At 43.3% G+C, this 9,544-nt stretch overlaps 1 pseudogene; it reads right to left on the reverse strand.

Moving 5' to 3' along the window:
- Positions 1–2,530: 2,530 nt before the first annotated feature.
- Positions 2,531–9,107, reverse strand: LOC142426223 (acyl-coenzyme A thioesterase 2, mitochondrial-like; annotated as a pseudogene).
- Positions 9,108–9,544: the final 437 nt, after the last annotated feature.

Raw genomic sequence — 9,544 nt, forward strand, 5'->3', positions numbered from 1 at the left:
CCTTCTACCCTTGAAGTGAGACAGACTAGCACAAGCCACTGTAACGCATCTCTTAGCGACTGCTGAATGACCTGCCTCCTTCTCCCTCCCATCTTGGAAAACCCCTCTAGTGATTGATTTTAGAATGTACTCTTATGTTCTCAAGATCAGAACATTTTAGGCCAATCTAGATAAAATAGGCTGGATAAACAATCTGGAGGAGCAAACAATGGGACCGACTATTCTGGGGAGACATGTGCGAGGGGGAGGTGGGAGAAAGGAAGTGGTATTATCAAACCCAGAGACAAGGGAACAGGTGATCCAAAATCAGTGACAAGAAGGGTGTAAGAAGCCCGGTAGGGATTGATCAAGGGTAATGTAACCAAGAGGAATTGAAGTCAAATGAAGGCTGAGCATGATAGTAGCACAGGAGGAAAGTAAAAGGAAATAGAGGAAAGAACTAGGAGGCAAAGGTCATTTACATAGATCTAAATACAGGCATGTACATATGTAAATATATTTATATATGATGATGGAGAAATAGATTTATGTGCATATATTTATAGGTTTAGTAAGAAGGTAGCAGATGGACATTGGGCCTCCACTCAAGTACTCTCTCAATGCAAGAACACTTTGTTCAATTAAACTGGCATTCCATGATGCTCACCTTCCTGACACAGTCGCTGAAGACAAACCAGGTGAATAAGCAAATGTGGTGAAGAAAGCTGATGGTGCCCAGCTATCAAAAGATAAAGTGTCTGGGGTCTTAAAGGCTTGAAGATAAACAAGTAGCCATCTAACTCAGAAGCAACAAAGCCCCCATGGAAGAAGGACACCAGCCTGTGTAATCACGAGGTGCTGAAGGGATCAGTTATCAGGCATCATCAGAACAAAACATCATATAATTGTGAAGGAGGGGGAGTGTGGAGTGGGGACCCAAAGCCCATTTGTAGGCAACTGGACATCCCCTTTCAGAAGGGTTGTGGGAAGGAGATTAGCCAGTCAGGGTGTAGTGTAGCAACAATGAAACATACAACTTTCCTCTAGTTCTTCAATGCTTCCTCTTCCCTTCCCCCCCCCCCCCACTATCATGATCCCAATTCTACCTTACAAATCCAGCTAGAACCGAGGATGTACACTGGTACAGATAGGAACCAGAAACACAGGGAATCCAGGACTGATAAAACCTTCAGGACCAGTGGTAAAAGTGGTGATACCGTGAAGGTGGAGGGAAGGTGGAGTAGAAAGAGGGAACGGATTACAAGGATCTACAAGTAAGTCCCTCCCTGGCGGATGGACAACAGAAAAGTGGGTGAAGGTGTCAGATCTCTCAGGGGAGAGATATACCTCCGTCCTTGGCTCCCCGAGAGAAAGAATTCACGCCAAAGCTTGGTTTGTGATCCAAGTGAGTTTACAGAGAATAGAAGCAGTTTCAGGTTCTTCGGTAAACGGAATGCAAGCCAGACAGTCTGTGGCACAGTTTTGGGACTGCGACCTGGCTGCTTGCAACCGCAGCCTGGCTGTGCTACATCGTGTAGCAGCTGCTGGGAAAGAGAGCGCCAGAGCAAAAGGTCTGGCCTTTTAAGGGGCCCTGTTGGGAGGCGTGGTCGATAATACTGGTCAACCCCATTGGCTGAATCAACTCACCTGGCTTAGATGGGCCAATCCAGGTGTAACACCCACCTAGATGTACCATCCCTTCCTGGTCCGAAGCTCTAACCTCTGAGCACGCATCATGGACTCCCAAGTCCCTATGCTAGCTACCTAACAAAGGGAGACATCAGACAGTGTAAGACATGAAAAAATAATAATGATTTACAAATTATCAAGCGTTCATGGCGGGGACGGGGAGAGAGGAGAGAAAATGAGGAACTGATACCAAGGACTCAAGTAGAAAGCATATATTTTGAGAATGATGAGGGCAAAAAAATGTACAAATGGGCTTGAAACAATGGATGGATGGATGGATTGTGATGAGAATTTTATGAGCCTCCAATAAAATGTGTTTTTTTAAAATCAGAACATTGTAATTAATAATATTGTTCCCCTGGATGTGGTAACTAGGATATTACTATTTCTATTTAAATAACCAGGGTGTTATTATCATTAATGCTGTACCTATGACACTAACTCACATTAGTTTTGCTTTCTGCTTCTGTCCACGCTTGCTTCAGTCCCAGACAAAAGACTGGTGAATTTGTGCCTTTAAAGATGGACCGAAAGAGCCTCTCAGGACTGCAATCAAGGATTGCTTTTAGATCCTTGCAGTCTGGTTGTAACCCTACAAAAGACTCTTTTAAATTCTAAGACATTATCGTGGCTGTCATTTATTTGAACCCACAACAAAAGGGGAAGCTAAAATCTGATATATATATATATATATATATATATATATATATACACATTTAATATAGTATGCTTTCCTTTCATGGTAGGCAATTAGTTGCATTCTGAGAGTACATGTGAGGCGTAGTTAGTGAGCATATGCATGCTGATTGTGGCAGTTGCTCTCAGGATATATTAGCAGAAATGCCACATCATCAAATAAAGATCATGGTTTTGCTGGGCTAGTCCCCTCTTCACCACCTACGTGCCTGTGGAAGAAAGTCTGAAGTTGCTTCCATGTATCACCTGGGCCATGGCATGAGCCCTGGGCTCCCCTCCCCAGATGACAGGACTGCCCACCAAGTTGTGCAGGGAGGCTGGGCAAAAGGGGAAGTAAGGAGGCTCAATAAGGTGCCCAGCCCCTGGGTAACAGATGATCTGGGGCTTTTCCTTACCATGGGCCTGTAAGCGCTTAGAGGCCTCATCAGCATAGAACTCACTCTTCCAGTTGTGGTCATCCAGACCAACAAGGAACAGGAAGGTACACTCAGCCCTTTCCACGGGAATGACGCTCTTCTGGTCAGGTCCTTCAGTTGGGCTGTTGAGGATATCTATGATGTCTACAAGGCCCTCTTTGACCACCTTGATCCGATGAGAGATGACACCCACAGGGGGCAAGGTCTCATCTTTGTTGTGTAACTCTCCCCCGACATTGACCAGAGAGCCGTTGATGATGGTGGCAGCTGTGATAACCTTCAAGAACGAAGCCATAGACATGTAGAGTTCGCTCCCTTTCGAATGTCCAAGCAGCCCAATTCCTGGACCTTTCACCTGAGAAAGGGACAGAAGCAAGAGAAGGAGAGTGAATCCATGAACACTGTCATGTGGTGGGGAGTAGTCAGCATTAGAATTCAGAGATCACTGACTTTGATGTGGTGAAAAGCAGGAAACTGGTAGCTACAAATGGTGTCCGATCAGTGTTCACTACAGATTAGCACATACTTAACTTGCTTATTGGGTCAATCTTCCCCTAGATTAATGTATTCTGACATAATTGTCAAACAATGGAAAATTTCTTTTGAAGTTACTGATATAATTATTTATACCCCAATCCCCTGTCATGGAGTGGATTCTGACTCATAGCAACCCTCTAAAGGGGTTTTGAGGCTGCAAATCTGTATGAAAACAGACAGCCTCGACTTCTTTCTCAGAGCAGCTGGTGGGTTTGAACCATCGACCTGTGGTTAGTGTCACCAGGGCCCCTTTATTTGGAATACTGAGTCAACAATGCTGACACGTTGCTAAAATACAAATGCTCTATTAAGCCCGCACAGCAGGTTGTGGGTGGTGGGTTGCATTGTTTGTTTTTTATATCATTTAACTTCCCCAGCAAGCCTAGAGGCTAGGAGACAAGCTGAGCCCCTTTGTGCAATATGAGAGTAAGTCAAAAAGTATTTTTATTAGAGTTCCTGTTCATACATGCACAGGTTCACACGGAACACCTTTAAACATGTCTCTGCCCCCAGTAGATGGCTATAGACGGATTCTTTCAACAATATGCTCTTGACTTAGTCCTGTTAAGGTGCCTTCAAAAAAAATAATAAAAGGTCCAATCAAAGCAGTGCCTTCTGAAGGTGATCTTGATAGATTTGTCTCCAAGGACACAAGACAATCGTGGATGGCACATTAGGTTGTCAACCACAAGATCGGCCGATTGAAACCACCGGCTTCTCCTTCAGAGGAAAAGGAGGCTCGCAGCTCCATAGAGATTCAACTTCAGGAAACCACAGGGACAGTTCGACCCGAGGGCCACGATGTTTTTGGTTACGATAAAGAAGTTTTAAGAAAAGTGTAAACTGCATTGGTGAGAAAAGGAAATTGTAGTGAGGGATTAGTTCCCCATCACAACGATGAACTTAAGGGTAGCAAAAGCTGTCTTGGGAGAATTTCGTTGGGAAACCTTACCCAACCCACCTTATCTGCCCCTTCAGACTACTTTTCGTTCCCCAAACTTGGAGAACAATTCAATAGAACATCATGTTAGCCCCTCCAGGATACCCAAACTGCCATTTTGATGTTATGTTATGTCAAAGAGCACAGAACTCTTTGAGGAAGGGTGAGAGAGATGGGAACATCCTTCCTTAATGTTAAGACCTAGATGGGAGGCGAAGTTGACAAATATTAGCTGTACATTTTGTTTGATAACGATGCCTATGATTTGTAGCAATACTTTCTGACTTGTCCTCCTAGCCCCAAGTTCATATAACCACAAAGTAACAGTGCTGCAAGGGTGACTAATCATCCTGGTTTTCCTAGAGCCAAAAAGTGGGCAAGTGGAATCTGCACAGAGGTACCTTGAAGGAAAGTCTGGTGATTCCCTTCCAGTAACCTGCCAGCGTGGCTCACAATGGCCAACCACAGTCTTGGTTTTAGCCCTGAAAGCTCTCTACCCCAAGAATCCTGTTTTGGGTAAACCAAGATGGTGATTGTCCTAACTGTGTACCCTGCACCTTATGAGACACCTCCAAGTTCTGAAGTCTATTTTTTTCTTTGAAAGGACAAAATATTTAAATTTATCCCAGACTCTATCACCATTCTTCTTCTCTGTCCCTCAGGAGCCTGCATTAATTAGTTTGACCTCCAGTGGGAGGAGATGTTTAGGAATCTGCTATCTAAACCAAAACAGGAAGACAAGAGCCAACCTCAGGGTGACTGAGCAGGTGGTTCCCAGCCTCTGCAAAGTACTCCAGGTGCAGGGTCTTCAATGCTCCTGGGAAAGCCTTCGTACTTCCAGTAAACCAGAGCCGTCACTGCAAAACCCTCCCAGCCAGCCGACCAGCTCAGGACACCTCCAACTCCAGAAATGTCCACAACCCCAGGAAAGAGCCCAGGGCCTTGGGATGGAACAAAATAGAGATCTAGTCTTCACATTGCTTTGTAATCTGATCCTTTGATTTACTGGGGGGATTGGTAGGGGTGGGTTAGCCTCCAGATCTCCCTCCCTATTTTGAGATAAGGACTCGTTTTCATGTTGAGTTTATGGAATCCCTCAATGTTAGCCAAATCATTTGATCTTTCTCCTCATTCCTGCAATATAATCCCTTTAAAAAGTATAATGCCAAACCTTGGAATTTCTTTAAGGGTTTGACTGTCCTTGATAAGGTCTATAGACCTGACAGGCGATTGTTCTAGAGAGGCAATTCTGGCTGGAGGTTGGCCAGGCCAAGTGGGAGTTGCCCCAAGATCATTATCTCTTGGCAGCTGGGCCAGAGAACCCCCGCCTCCTGACATGAACCACCTCCAGGGAAAGAGGATGGAGTTTGCGTTACATGCAGAGACTGAGACCTTCTAGCCAAAGCTTGTCCTGCTGGTGTTAGAGCTCATAGAAGTGGAAGTGAGGATGTGTTATATTCTTGTCTTCATCGTGTTGTATTAGTGGAACCCAGAGTAGAGTCCCACTTCTCATGAAAAAAGTCCAGGTGGCGAGATCTTGTCCATCCTCGTGACCTAGACTCCACCATTATGCCATGGCACCTGGTCCTCGAACACTGCTGGAGTGAGACAGCTGAGAGTTTAGAATTGACTCAGGGTAGTAACCATGAGTGGCCAGTACCAGTAAGTGTCCATGGCCGGGCTTCCTGCTTCTCAACTTCCCGTGGAGCCTCTCATTTTTCCAAGGAACCTGGGTTTCTGGTCGATTATGTTCTACAAACAAAAAAATCAAGCCAGTTGCCACTGAATCAATTCTGACTCATGGAGATTGTTGTGGGTTCAGATAAATGACAGCCATGATAGTGTCTTGAAATTTTAGTCTTTTATGGGGTGATAACCAGACTGCAAGAATCTAAAAGCGACTCGACTCCTTGATTGCAGTCCTGAGTGGACATTTCAGTCCATCTTTAAAGGCAAAAACTCATTTATCATTTGCCTGGGACTTAAACAAGCGTGGACAGAAGCAGAAAGCAAAATTGATGTTATTATTCTTTAGAGTTCGTGAACATTATAGGGTACAGCATTGATGATAACATCCTGGTTAATAAAATTAAAATAGTAATGTCCTGGTTACCACATCCAAGGGAACAATATTATTAATTGAAATGTCTGATCTTGAGAACATAAGTGTACATTCTAAAATCAATCACTAGTGGGATTTTCTGAGATGGGAAAGGGAAGGAGGCAGATCATTCAGCAGTCAACAGGATGGCGTTACAGAGGTGAGTGCTAGTCTGTCTCACCACTCCGTGAGTTGGAATAGAATGGTGCTCCACCTCATTGTCAGTGATCCATTTTTGGGAAGTCGACTTCCAGTCTATCTCCCAAGGTGTCTCTAGGTGGACCCCAACTCCACCCTTTCCGTTAGCAGCTGAGTGTGCATGTTAATGGTTAGCAATACACTCCTTTCCCATTTAAGTTACCCAGCATCTGCAACTCAGAACTCTAATTTAGAGTTCCAAGGACTGTGATGTCATCTCCTTTGTCTTTCTGAAAACACCTGGAAGAGACCTCCAAATTCTCAGATAACATGTTGACATGCTATTAGGCCTATGATTTTCCACATTGCATTCAAATTGAATCCATGTTTCATCTATGCCCACTGTCTCAAAGCCCCAAGTCTCTAAAATTCTATTAAAAATCTTAATTAGCAGGAAATAGACTACCTGGAATGCTGCCCATGATTTTTTAAAATTCCAAGAGAGATAAGAGAACAACATTCCTATCACTTGCAACCCATTATCCGCCCTCCCTCGCTCCTTGTCTTTCTACCTGCTGTTCTTGCTGCCTGGAAAGCCTGCTGCAGCCACCTGCTATCAGCCCTGCATTCTCTCAGACCTGCCTCAGCTCGCACGCCTCCACCCCACAGTGGTCTTTCTTAGAGCTGCCCCTTGCAGATGTGCCTAACTCTAACTGTATGATTCGGGGCATTTTTCTGAGTTCTCTCTGCCCTTCCTAAACTATGAAGCATGCTCCCTGCCCTGCCTATGTCTGCAGGGTACTGTGAAAAATAACGTTTCTTTCAGGTGAAGACAAATAACTGGGGGGCGGGGGCGCATTTTTGTTCCTTGTATAAAAAGACTGACTCTCAGGAAATGGGTGATTTTCTTTGATAGATTCTAATTTTTGGTGCCCCAAACTCCAAGAATTCTAAGGCCCTCATAGAACATGCAAACTCTTGTCAGCAAATACAATAAAAAGGCTATTACTTATGATTACTATTCATACAGAATCAATTCAAGTCTGAAATTAGCTTTTGAATAGAAATGACCAGTTTATCTCAAAATAGGCTTTTTGAACTCTTTTTGAAAGATTAAACACCAAATTGTCTGACTAAATATTTTTCTTAATTTTACTAAGCCTCATTTATCTTTCATTATTTATAAAATGAAAATATAAGTATCTACCTATTAGGGGTACTTTGTATATTAAAGGAGAATTTATGTAAGTGATTTATGTCTCAAAGCCTTCTCAATAAATATGTAAGACGGGGGTCAGAGCGGAGACCCAAAACCCATCTGTAGACAATAGGCCATCCCATCATGGAAGGGACACAGGAAGGGATGAGTCAACTAGGGCACAGCATAGCACTGATGAAGCACACAATATTCCTCTGGTTCTTTGAGGCTTCCTCACCCCCCACTGTCATGTCCTCAGTCTTGCCTTTCAATTCTGGCTAGACTGGAGGGTATACAGATAAGAGTTTAGGACACACGAAATCCAGGTCAGACAAACCCCTTAGGAATAGAAGTGGGAGTAGCGAAACCAGGAGTGTAGGGGAAAGATCTGGGAGAAAGGAGGAAGGGGGAACCGATCACAATGATCCATAACAAACACCACCACCACCACCACCCGCCCTGGGGGGATGCATAACAGAAACGTGGGTGAAGAGACAGCCGTTGGTGTAAGACATAAAGATAATAATTTATAATTTATCAAGGGGCCACAAGGGTGTAGGGTGGGGAGCGGAAAAAAGGAGCTGATACTGAAACAGACTAACACCAGCCACTGTAAGGCCATCTTGTTGACTGCTGAATGACCCGACTCCTTCCCCCTGCCATTCGGAAAATCCCACTAGTGATTGATTTTAGAATGAATGTACTCTTATGTTCTCAAGATCAGAACATTGTAATTATTAATAGTGTTCCTTTTGATGCTATAACCAGGATATTACTATTTTAATTTTATTAACCAGGATGCTATCATCAATGCTGTACCCTGTAATGTTCACTAACTCTAAAGAATAATAGCATTATTTTTGTTTTCTGCTTCTGTCCATGCTTGCTTAAGTCCTAGACAAATGATAAATGTGTTTTTGCATTTAAAGATGGACTGAAATATCACTTGGGACTGCAACCACGGAGTGGCTTTTAGATTCTTACAGTCCGGTTATAACCTCTGGCTATAATCAAATAAAAGACTCTTTTAAATTTCAAGACATTATAGTGGCTGTAATTTATTTGAACCTGCAACAGTACCAAGGCTCGATAAAAAGTAAATATTTAGAAAATGACATGGCAGCACATGTACAAATATGCCTGATACAATTGATGGATGGATTGTTATAAGAGCTGTAAGTGCCCCCAATAAAATGATCTTTAAAAAACAACAACATCCAAAATAAATGTGTGATCCTATTGGAACAGTTAAGAATTTATGCCAATTTGACTGGGCCAGGAGTCATAGTGGATTGACTATTAAGACTTACTAATCCTCCATACTGAGATTTCCTCCAGGGTACGGCATACTTCCAGTACAAGTGGGTCCTGTGGGAAAGCTTGCTTGTATTTTGCTGGGTCCGGATCCTGCATCTGGATTTTCAATCGACCTCTAGTTTGTGGATTTGAGCCATTGGCCTACTATATTTCCTGTTGATTCTGGGGTCATTAGCAGCCTGCCATCTTATCAGCCAACCTTGGATTCATTCATCTCTGCAGCCAGAAGTCTATCATCAGACCTACTCCTTTGGATTCATCAGCTGTTGAAACTACACAAGTCAGGAGATCCCTGCAGCCTGATATCTGATTCACAGACTTGGAACTTGCTCACCTCTACAACTGTGTGAGTCATTTCCTCCATATAAATCTCTACATATATAAATATAAGCTACACTGACTTCGCTTCTCTATAGAAACTATGATTTTTGTTATTTGTTTCTTCTTCTTCTTCTTCTTCTTCTTCTTCTTCTTCTTCTTCTTCTTCTTCTTCTTCTTCTTCTTCTTCTTCTTCTTCTTCTTCTTCTTCTTCT

This window comes from Tenrec ecaudatus, chromosome 14, assembly GCF_050624435.1.
Source record: "Tenrec ecaudatus isolate mTenEca1 chromosome 14, mTenEca1.hap1, whole genome shotgun sequence".
NCBI lineage: Eukaryota > Metazoa > Chordata > Mammalia > Afrosoricida > Tenrecidae > Tenrec > Tenrec ecaudatus.